Genomic DNA, 12,152 nt, shown 5'->3' on the forward strand with positions numbered 1-12,152 from the left:
CACGTTTTTCTTAAATGCGGGTACACAGGGAAGGCAGCTGTCTAATCATCACTGACGTCACATTTCGCGTCACGAATGCGCGTTGGTGGATACATTATTTGAGCATCACAACCCCCGCAAAATGACTGCCAATGCTATTTGGTCCAATAACACTTAGAAAGTCTAGCAGAGCCATGTAACTGCATTTTTTCATCCCCAGTCAGATTAGTCGGGTGCTAAATCGGAAGAACCAGGTATTTTTATAGTTGGGAAGTCTAGCTTGTGCTGGCTTCAAAACACCACTGAGCAGCCGTCATTGGAATGAACAAGGTTCTACCTCCAACGCTGTGTCCAGTCCTGTCTTTACACACCACCACTGGATGTTTATAATGGGTCGCCACTTTGCGCGGCACAATTCAGCATGTTCGCCCGGGTCTTTCGTTTACATCAAAGCAGAGTCAATCTAAACAGATCCTCTTGGACACAAAAGCCCCATTTACACTGCCATTTGAATGTGGGAATCCTGCGCCAATTCTCTGCCTCCTCCTCCAAAAGTTACATAGTAACTGTAACTGTCTTTGGCAACTAATGTGAGTAAAAAAATACCGCAGTGGAGAAGAGTATGTCCTCCTGTCTGTCCTCCCGCCTGTCCTACTGACTCTTTGTCACATTTCTGCCTGAAAAACAATGTCTGTTCCCAGCAAAATACTTCAACTCACCAAGTGTTTGTGTTGAAAGAAAATCACTGTGACAGTCGGCCCTCCCGACCCAGACTTCAGTGAACTTTCCCCCAGAAAACAGCCTCTGTCCCCGCGAGTGACAAAGTCAGACAGCTTCCTGTTTACTGATGGTGATTATGTAATTAAGCGTGAAAAATGTAACTTTGTCACTTTCCAGGGTGTATGGTGGGTCAGGATCTCAATCACTACACATTATAACAGCATCAATATCATTACAAACAGTCAGTGGATACATGTTTAGATTAAAAGCTTGAAAATAACACACAGACGTCATCATCATAATGTGTAATGTCACGCCTCTTTAGGCTCCACGGCACCGGCTTGCTGTGTGAATTACACAGCGGTTCGTCTTTACACCTGGCTTGGCTCTGTGTGAACAAACAATGGCGGAGAATTGTTGAACTGTCGCTGTGGCAATAATGCGGTTTCTCTATGTGAAAAACGTTAATGTGACATCATCAATGTAGTATACAAGGTCTCAATTTACAAATCGCTCTTTGTTGTCTGTTCTTATATCCCACCTGAGATTCAGCTCTCAATGCTGAGCAGCAGGAAATAAAACTGGAGTGCACTTGTCTGCTGGGCTGACCTACTTCCTCAATACTGCTTAATTATTCAAGAGCTTTGAAATGTTCTTCTGTATGGCCGCATGCAACCCGAGTGCCTCTGTTTGCCCCTCCTGACAGCAGCCTCACAGAGCTCCCATTTATGCATGAGAGGGTTCGAGCGTGTGTGTACAGTGTGAGGATGTGCATGTGCGCATACTTGCAAACACTGATGTTAATCCATGCAGGTTTTAGTTACACACACCTTACAAAACAAAACATCTAATGTAGATTTTGTACACAAGGTTTTGAATTATGGACAGAGAAAGATTCAGTGAGAAAAATGTTCAACATTATAGCACAAACACCAGACATTACATCAGCCGTCTGATGTTGTGATGCACTTGGAGGAATAATTTGTTCCATACTGCACTGTCATGGATCCAGTGCACATGTCAAGACAGGAGCGCAGCATAACCTGTAATTACACTCCACTTAGGCCGTCATTCCTTTCACCGATACATGTCACTCGTATTTCCACTGTAAGATCATCCACCCTGAGGTGCGAGTGCCCTCGGCTGCTCTCAGATGTGAAAAAACAAACTATGCTGCAACACACGCTCGTAGTAGAAACATTAGGCCAATCAGAGAAATAAATACAACGCTACCAGCAGCTGGAGCAGACACACAAAAAAGAGTAATGTCCTCCCATCTGTGTTGCGTAACAGAGTCAAGTGAATGACTTACCACAGAGTCATTTCTAATATCTGCTAATCCACTGTCTGCCTCTCTTCTAGTACATTTAAATATGGGTGACTGGCTTTAATAGCAGCTCCATTTCAGTGCCAGGGAATCAAAATAGAAAGCCGTAATAATACATGACTTTAACAACTTTTTATTTATTTATAGCAACAAACAGAGCAAGAAATCAAAAGACATATTTGGGGATTCTAAAGACTACAAGTCAACACAGTAACTCATTTTGGTAGTCCCTTTGTCTAGTGAAGTCATGTCATTAAAGCAATTATTTTCTTGGTTACAATAAAGGAAAACCAAAATTAAGCAGCTTAAAACTCAAAGCTTGAAAGGTGCAGTTAAAGATAATATCCAACAACACTGAATTATAAAAAAAGCAGTACCTTTGATTAAAGTTATATTTAGCAGGATTTCGTATAAAACGTATAGATCGAATAGCCTAGAAACTAGAATGGCACCCAGTAGAGTGCATACCTCTAATAATTCCTCTTTGTCCTAACTATGATATCAATGTGCCTGAAGGTTTTTTTTTTTTCCATTAAGATCCATGCATCAATCGCTGAGAAATAAAAAAAAAAAATCTTGACAAACATCCTGTCTAACAATGTTAAAGAATGTGAGAAAAATAATCCTGTATTGGTTCCTTTATCTGGATCCACAACAAAATGTAACTTACTTGAGCAGCAGTTGCTTAATAAACACTATAGATTGGGCTGTACAGGTAGCAGGTTCATACATCAATTGGCACAGCATCAGGTATCGGTGCAGTTTCTCCATCGCAAAATTATACGGTAACTGCAGCTTGACAACAGGGCTGGCAGCTGATCAGCAGCGAAGGCAAACTGAATAGTGGTAGTCAAAATATTGATTCAACCACAATGCCACAAGAAAGATATGTGAATGTTTACAGAACTCACAGATAACCACCATATATCATACATTTCCTGTCAGAGAATAAATTGTATTTTTGAGCAGTTGGTGTTCTTAAGATAGTCAAAACATGCAACAAACACATGACAACTGTGGCTTTCATTTCATTACATCACTGTGATGCCATGATAAATCAATTCATCTTGATGCATCTTTTTTTTCTATACAGGATTTCTTGTTATCTCACTGTGACTACAAAAGCAAAGTATTTGTAATGATCTATACTAGATTTACTTTCTAATATCTTTTAATAATAACTCAAATGGAAGAGATGTGGCAAGTCGACTGGATTGTTACATCTGTGAGCAAATATCCCCGCATTGCAAAGAACCAACAGGAAAAGAAAAGTGTGCCCGTAGCAGCATACAAGTAGTAAAATACAGCTTCAGCGTATTCTGAATCACTAACAGAAAAAAATCTACTTCACACCAACATCCTCCTGTTGTGTGCAATGAGCGATATAATTCTTCAGACACAAATCTCAAAACATTTTGCTGTACCAAAACCACAAACACCTTTCATTCAAAAATATAGAATTCTGTAACAGCAGCTCTCATTACAGACCAGTAACACTCACTCCAATCATCATGAAGTGCTGGACAATAGACTCCTACATGAGGATGCTTTTTGTGGACTGCAGCATCACCTTCAATACGGTCATCCTCCGAACTCGCCCACAAACTGTCTACACACTGGCTGCTAGACTTTTTGACTGACAGGCCCCAGCCTGTAAGGATTGGTAATAGGCCTACAGCCAGCATTATTACACATCTTGGCACTCCACAGGGATGTGTCCTCAGCCCCATCCTCTGCACCCTGTTCACCTATGACTGTGTCTCCTCCCACAAGGACATCATCATCCTAAAGTTTGCGTATGACACTGCAGTGACAGGATGCATCACTGGCGGGAATGAAGCGGCCTACAGGAGGGAGGTGGCCAGTCTGGTGTCATGGCGTTAGGACAACAACCTCACCCTCAACAAGGACAACACGAAGGAAATGATAGTGGACACGAGGAGGAGGAGGAGGAGACACCATCATCCACTGTACATCTGGGAGCTTGAAGATGAGAGGGTGAGCACCTTTAAATACCCTCAGGTCGGAGGCACAGAGATGTGAAATCCAAGACCACCAGACTAAAGAACTCTTTCTCTCCCACCTCCATCAGACTCCTATGAGAGTGTATAGGAGTTGCCAATCCCATCTACCTCATATAACTATCCCGACTGTTGACAAATTGCACATGCATAATTGCATGGCTCGCATTTGCACTCTTTCATTGTTATTGTTGTTTATTGTTCACATTCTGCCTTTCAAAATTGCTTAATTTTGTATATTTTTGTGGTATATTTCTTTTTCTGTTTCCTTACTGTGCATATGACATTGCACACTTTGAATCTGGAATCTGTTTGCGGACTTCAGCATATTCTGAATAACTAACAACATAAAAAGCTGTCTTTGTTAAATAAATAATCAAGACTTTCATTATAAAAAACATCCTGAGCATAAAATCCCTCAGACCAAAAACCAAATAAAAGAGTATGCTGTACACCACTATCAAAAACAAATCAATTTTTCCTGCCACCCTTGGCCTGCAGTCAACACTGAAATGACCAAATATCAAGTGATAAAAATGTGAAGCATGACTTTGACGTAATTGTTGAATGTAATTATTGCAAGCATCACAAATTTCTGGATCACAGAATTTTGTGAGCTCCACAGAGTGACAGATGCAGGATCAGTCTGACCTCCAGACCCCATTAACTGGAAGGCCAGCAGCCCCAGTAACCTTACAACTGCAACGTAAAGATGACAGGGTGAGGACAATAAAAAAAAGGCCAATGGATTCTTTCAGAATGAGAAAGATACTTTCCTCAAACAACATGTCAAAACAACATTTTTTCCAACTGGCAATTCCAGAAAATTGGTTACAGCCGCTGAACTTCAGACCCAGTACAGCCACCGGAACTGAGATGGCACTGTGTCCAGTCTAATGGCACTTTGAATGTGAGTATTGCGAGGCACTGCAACAGACCAGCTGTGCCCAATCATAATATTCTACCTCACTTGGGTCAAGGATAACATTCTCCACACATGAAACCTACCAGGTGCAGGCCACTAGTGAGCAAGAAATGCTAGGCAGCTGCTGTTAGTCATTCAGTGAGAGGGGAGGAGGGAACACGCCTGGGGGGCAGTTTCACGGTGACTGCCTCATATTTCCCTCTTTGGTTTCTGCATGTAAACTGTAGGGTTCATAGTACACCGCAACATACCAGAGTTGTGTCATTACTCTGCTATCATTCTTACATCTACAGTAATTACATTACAGTAAACATTCATGTTCAATATGCAGTGTGATGCGCCTTTTCATATAAGTTGCATCTGAAACTAGAATGGCACTCACAGTAGGGTGCATACCTGCACCAAGGCCCAACAAGCCTAATCCAATATACTTAAATTGCTAGACACAGGTTTTGATTTGGAACTGCATTAAATTGTACTCACTTATAGGTACCAGCCAATAATGTCAGATTATTTACACTAGGACCCGTGCATTATTCCCTGAGAATTGAATGAAAATGGTGAAAAAAACCTCTTTATTTTACAATGTTAAAGAAAAAGTCTTAGAAAATCTGGGATCCATCCCTTTATCTGTATCTGAAACAAAAGTTAAGGTGGTCTATTCTGGGCCATGGCCCATTCTCTATTCAAGTTTTGTGGAAATCTGTTCAATAGATTTGTGTAACCCTCCTGAGAAACCAACCAACAAACACAGGTGAAAACATAATCTCCTTGGCAGAAGTAATTAAAGAAGCTCACCTCTGATAAAGCCTTTGCAGACGGCTGAGTGTGTCTACAAAGGCTTTATAAGATACACCAGTCAACCCTCATCATTTCTCATTCAGCCAATTCAGCATAAGGAATCAATGTAATCAATGTAGGGATGTAGTTCTGCACATTTTGGGGTGAGCCATAATTCAAAAAGGGAAAAAAATTAATCTTTTGCTCAAAGAAAGGATTACTGCTTTCTAGGGTTGGTCCGATGAATGATGCCACTGTCCATTGCCGATGGCTGACAGCCATCAACTATTAATACCTGACCATCGTAACATGGTGATACAAAGGGTTCCCAACCAGAGAGCACAGTTAAGAGGTCTGTTCCCTTAGGGTTGCCGTAGGGCAAGAGTTCTTGCTGTTTGTGATATATGGGGAGAGGAAATAGACAGAAGTATGTTGCTGCTCAGGGCACTAAGGCGACATCTCCATGTCCGTTAATCATTGTTTTATTAAACCAGCTCAGTTAGGCTAACCCAAGTTACTAAGATATTAAATTTGTGGCCTCAGTGTTTCTTTTCCCGCGGGCCGATGTTTCTCTCACTCCAGCTGTTTTATACACATTTTCCTTAGCCTAGCTTCCATGGCTGTTCGACCAACGTTGTTTTAGGCTTATGAGGCTGAACAAAGCTATTTGGCGGACGTGTGGTGCGGAGACGAGGACACTTTTTAAACTGGCACAGGAATGTATGGCAGTGGTAACGGGGGATGGTCTCCTCTGCAGCGTGACACAGTTGGAGATTCATGTCAGAAACATTGATGGCTAGAATGGTGAGCTAATACACAACGGCTGCCATACAACAATACTGAGGGACACGCTGCCTCAAATTCATAAACATTGATGTCATATTCCATTGCAATTTTTCACTGTTGACATCGTCATATGCCAATTCGGCAGACATCACACAACCCTACTTCTTTGCTTCTCTTTCATTGATTCCAACAAACTTATCTGATTAACATTTAAAGTTATACAAGATCAAACATTTTGTATACCCCAAAAAAACATTGTTTACGGGCTTTACTTCATAAACACATCAAAGGATAAAAAAGAAGAGTGCATGCATCAGTGTGCAGAGCCTCGCTACGTATGTCTGAAACAAAGAAGAATGGCATTATATTTGATATATATAAATATTTGAAGTCACTACAAGAGCAAGATGCAGCTAGTGATGCAAAGTTTTCAGTTAAGTTCTTTTGACTTGTATATTATAGTTTTGGTTTTCTAATACAGCTGTATACAAAGTTTTAACAGTGTTTTCCTAGTTCAGTCTCAGAGGCATAGAATGGTGTTATGCAAACTTTGATGTATTTTAACACATCAGGTATTGATTTAACATAAAGATGATCTAGTTCAGAATAAATCAGATTTTGAGGCACGACTTTGAAGGCCAAAATGTTGCCTATACCAGAATAGGTATGCCTTTTTGTTCTTCTCAGGTAGCCTAGCTGATTGTCGAAATCTCCTTTGTTTTGTTGTAGGACATATTATAGAAAGGCAAATACAGCAGTTTACAGCTGCAAAAACACCCCTCATAAATTTTTTTTTTTTTTTTTTATTCACATAACATGCTTTTCAAAAATTGTGAAATCACTGTATACTTAAGCATATAACTATGCACACAAATGAGCGCAAACGCATGATCACCAAGAGGTGGACATAATGAAAAATTTACAAAAGCAAACTCAACTTCCTCAATAGCCTATATAGAACCTACCATTAAGAATGAACATGAACAGGCTACATCGACCTGATAATATTACAAAGACAAAAAACAACAACTTCCTGTCGGCCAGTGTAGTGTAACATATAAGTGGCAAAACATTGTACTAGTATAGTAGCAGTTGTATGCTGGTGTCTATAGCAGTGGCAAATACCAAATTTTGTTTCAATGATAACTTGCAAATAATTTTAAATAACCAGTGAAAAACATCATATATTTTGTACAATGTTTCTTAAAAGGGAGTTGAACTAGGATTTCTTGTCATACATACTCTTGCTTTTGAAAATACTTAAATTATTCATACCCAATAGTAAGATTAAGAATTAGAATGACACAAGTACTCGGTTCTAAAAATGACAGTTCCAGCCCAACTGAAATGAGTTTATGACATTGATGACTTCAGGGTTCTCCCCAGACAGTGGAATAACGGCGCTGCGCAGCTCTCCTGCTAGCTCAGCGCCACTATACTCAATTTCATTGTTAGCTGCTTTATAGCGGGTGTTTGTGGGCTGCCGTGGCGTCTCCCCCCTGGCTGACGGTGCACCACTACACTAAAAATTTCTGGGGAGAATCCTGTGACTTTGAAGGACTAAATAAAATTTTATTGGAAATTGTATGCCGCTTATGATGACGCAACATGGCCATTTTTCCTCAAGTATTCAGTGTGAGGATTCATCATGCAAAGACAATAAATCAGTGAGAACTCTCCCCTTTCTAGTTTCGTAACTGTGTTGTGTTTCATAATATGAGCAGAAATTGAATGAGCAGTGAAACATTCTCTCTAAGGCACCACACTGAGCACGGGATTATCTTTGCCCCCATTACCCTTTTGGAAAGGGAGAGACATCTCCTCACTCTCATTTAACTCTTTATAATCCACACTGCTAAATTGATACTGTACTTTGACTGCACAGAACCAAAGTCAGCAATGTCACATTAGTGATTATCAGCAGACTTTGTTTATAGACTTTCCAACTGTTTGCAGGCACTATTGCTGATATATTACACCTCAAAACTTGAGCAATAAAACATACTAACCTAACTTTCAAAAGTTGGTGACAAATGTTTGATTAGATTCTTGGTCTGTCTTTCTTATTTTAATCATTTTTCCTTTATCATCTTCTTGTCTAGGGAAAGTCTGTGCCGAGACAGCAGTAAATCTAATGTATAAGAGAAGTCAATTTACAGATGAAATAAAAACATGGACTGGCAATGACTTTAAACATGCTTGTAGAACATTTTACATTCAGAAAAAGTAAGGTATCAAAACATCTTTCATATTGAGGACCCAAAGTAACTCTCTGTGATGTAATTTTGGATCCATCTCATTAAATCTTTAATGACAGCAGTAAGAGCAAAGTCCTACCAAGCATATATAATGTGTAAACAGCTACAACTGCCAGCTCAGTGAAGCCCCAGTATTGTGTGTGCTCTATTTTTTTTCATCAGGTCCACCACTCATGAGGCAAATTTCATAATAGTAAGGAAAGCAGGCAACCATGAACACTGAACCTGTGGTACAATCATAATGCGGAAGAATATGGCTGCACTAATTTATTGTGTTGCCAAAATCCTCCATGGTATCTCTTACAACTTATCAGCTAACATGTAAAACCTAAATGTCTATATTCATGCATCTTAAAATCTGTGGGAGTAGCCGTCACTAATGTCGCTGGCTAATGCTTCAGGAATCTGTAACCATTTCACAATAAGAAGCTCATAGTAGTTATCCAGTTCTAGGCTTTAACTATATAGCAATAACAGGAAGTGCTATGTTTACGAGGTTCCTCACAGCTTTTTATTTCATCATGTATAACAGCAGACATAGATCACATCACCTGAAAAAGGTCCACCTCAGCAACCATCATAACATTTGGGACACCTTTGCAAAAGCACATATACCACTTCAAACAGCAAATGCTTACTGAGCGTAGCTCTTGTTTATAGATCACAAGCTACTAAGTAGATCACCAGCTGCGACAAGTTAAGATCATGGCTTACCACCTCAGCTAAACCATTTCCTAAGGGAAACCCAGGGTTACATAATCGAAAAACAGACAGTTCATCAAAGGCACAAAAAAGTATTCACCATTAGTAGTATTGACCTATGCAGACAGTTTTGAGACATATTGCCTCCACCCAGTGCAAGAAAACAAACCTATTACAACAAATTAGACAACTGTTTCAATAAAGTGCACGAGTCACTCTGTTTTTATGTAAAATAAACAGGCACTCCATGAAGATGAGGGGAAAAATTAGCTTGACCCTAAAGTGGATGTCCCAGTCATACATATAGACAACCTCTTCATCTCTTAAACATTACTCAGCACAAAAACAATAATTATAATAATAATAATAACAGTATCAATAATAACAATAATAATAATAGCACAAAAAAGAGTGCTTAGAAAAAGGCACGCTGCCTAAAAGTTCAACATTATTCAAGTATCCTTTGATTGACACATGTAACCCATCGCCTGGTGTCTTTACTCTCTTTCTATTCTAATGTAACTCAGGTTTTATAACTACAGCTTTTCATAATAATTATATGACTATGGATGTCAGTACAATGCAAAATTGTATTATACAATATGAGGCATATTCACATAAAAGCCACTGAAAACCACATTTGATTGTGTCACTGCTTAAATCTGGCACTGTCATTTGCAGAGACGGTGGTAATAACAGCTGAGTAATATAGTGGTCTAGGAGGTGGTCAGTAGAGATGGAGCAGCTGACAAAAACAGACATCCCTCTTCCCACAACAACACAATGAAACTTTGTTTATATTAATGATCACCTCATTCTGGTAGCTGGTATTTCACACATAGATCTGGCGACGCAATTAAAATATCAACGTGTCTATAAAGATGTCCCTGCTCTTTAAAGTTCGGTTTGCAAATTAGAAATCCTCCAACAATGGCTCTTGTTCAGATCCTTATAACTTGACACAAGCAGTGACTCTTGAAGCAACCTTGCCTCAACTGTGACACATAGATGCTGATAATCAAGGTCAACTGTGTCAATTTTACTGTAACAAAAGCAACTTCTCACTTTGAGACAACCGATCATTAACGCTAACTCACCTAACGTTACCATTGAGTTGTGTCAGTGACTTGACATCAAGGTTGTTGGGCAACAGTTGCAAGCAAATCATAGCTTATCAATCACCTGATGATAAAGCAATGCGTTGCCGGCAAATGTTAAATTGGCTATCGCCAGAGCGTACTAAGCCAACTTCGTGTTAAACCTTTGTTTACAAACGCAAATCGGGCGCTACTGTGTATAGCCAAGTTAGCAGCTAACGAAGTTAGCCATATACCATAATATACGTTACTGACATAAAATGTAAAGAGGGCATCATTAACTTATTGCTCGTAATGGCATTTTATGAAAGGAATAGTGTGTTTACACTTCACCAATGAAGGATGAATTCAGTTCTGTAAAATCGGTGCTAGCTTCTTCGCAGTTCTGACAGCTAGCTTACGCCGCTAGCACCGTTAGCTATTAGCTAGCTTAGCCTAGCCATGTAGCACGTGTTCCTGATTATTAAAATAATTAACTAGCTGACGATCGCCAACCAACTATGAGTAACAGTCACGGTGTTGATGTGAGCAACCAGCTAGTTGAACTGCTCTGTAGCATTTAATTTCCTTAAACGGTCGACGAACCGTGTAGCTTAAACGTAACGTATAGCCTCGAAAAGGTCAACACGGCTATGTCTGTTTCTTCTCCAAAGAATAGCCGGACCCCGTCGGCCAGCAACAGCACAGACAGACCCCCCAACACCAACGGACAGCGAGCAATGGAAGCTAACTAACCTTAGCGGCGGGGCAACAGAAACCATTCGGCGGTGTTATCGTCCAGTAGCTAATGTCCCAATCCTCGTCAATCGGTCAAAATTTTCTTAAAGAGCTTCTCGCTTCGACTGAGTGTCTCGCCCCTGAATAAATCCAAACGAAACAGTGGTTTTCGTTTTCATTTGTTCCGCTAGCGGTTTTCAGCTATGTCGTGCTTGTTCCTACACAACACAGTGGTCTAGCACTACTCCCTAAGCCGCCGCTGCTGAGACCATAGCGGGTTGAACCGCCTCTCTCTCTCAATAGGTCCGCATGCTCTCTCGCCCCTCCTCTTTACTCAAGGGCTGCACTTTTCCCATGCCCACAACAAATAGAAGAGGACAAAAAATATTGGGACAAATATAGAGATGTTGTGTTACAATCGGTCATCATCACAAAGCAACAAAACAAAAAAATGAATATGAAAGACAAATAGCTGGTATTTTCCATAGTATATCTTTTCCCTAGCCTCTGCACTATTTTGGATTATCACATTATTTACACATTCACATTTATCACATTATATCTGATATGGATTTCTGCATACAACGTGTACATATTTCTCTACATATGATCTTACACTGCTCAAAATTAAGGGAACGCTACTCAGACATCAGATCTCGCTGAATGAACTAGTCAGGCCAAAAATGTTTACAGATGTACATTGTATTATTTACTAGAACAGAACTGGGAACCAAAATCAATAACCCATTGGAAGCTAGCTTCAAAATCACACTGAACATCAAAGTAAAAAAATTGAAATCACAGGCTGCTCAAACTAGTGTGAATTTTATCGAGCATCTC

The 12,152-nt window shown here is 39.9% G+C and overlaps 1 protein-coding gene across 6 annotated transcripts in view; it reads right to left on the reverse strand.

Annotated features, from left to right (window-relative positions):
- Positions 1–11,595, reverse strand: part of ncor2 (nuclear receptor corepressor 2) — a 102,600-nt gene extending 91,005 nt beyond the window's left edge. For 5 of the 6 annotated variants that reach the window (XM_037097378.1, XM_037097374.1, XM_037097376.1 and 2 more), the window contains exon 1: positions 11,331–11,595. The gene's annotated coding sequence lies outside the window, so the exon portion shown is untranslated. The remainder of the gene's footprint in view (positions 1–11,330) is intronic. The other variant, XM_037097373.1, reaches the window with a different exon arrangement.
- Positions 11,596–12,152: the final 557 nt, after the last annotated feature.

Source organism: Acanthopagrus latus, chromosome 5 (assembly GCF_904848185.1).
Source record: "Acanthopagrus latus isolate v.2019 chromosome 5, fAcaLat1.1, whole genome shotgun sequence".
Taxonomy (NCBI): domain Eukaryota; kingdom Metazoa; phylum Chordata; class Actinopteri; order Spariformes; family Sparidae; genus Acanthopagrus; species Acanthopagrus latus.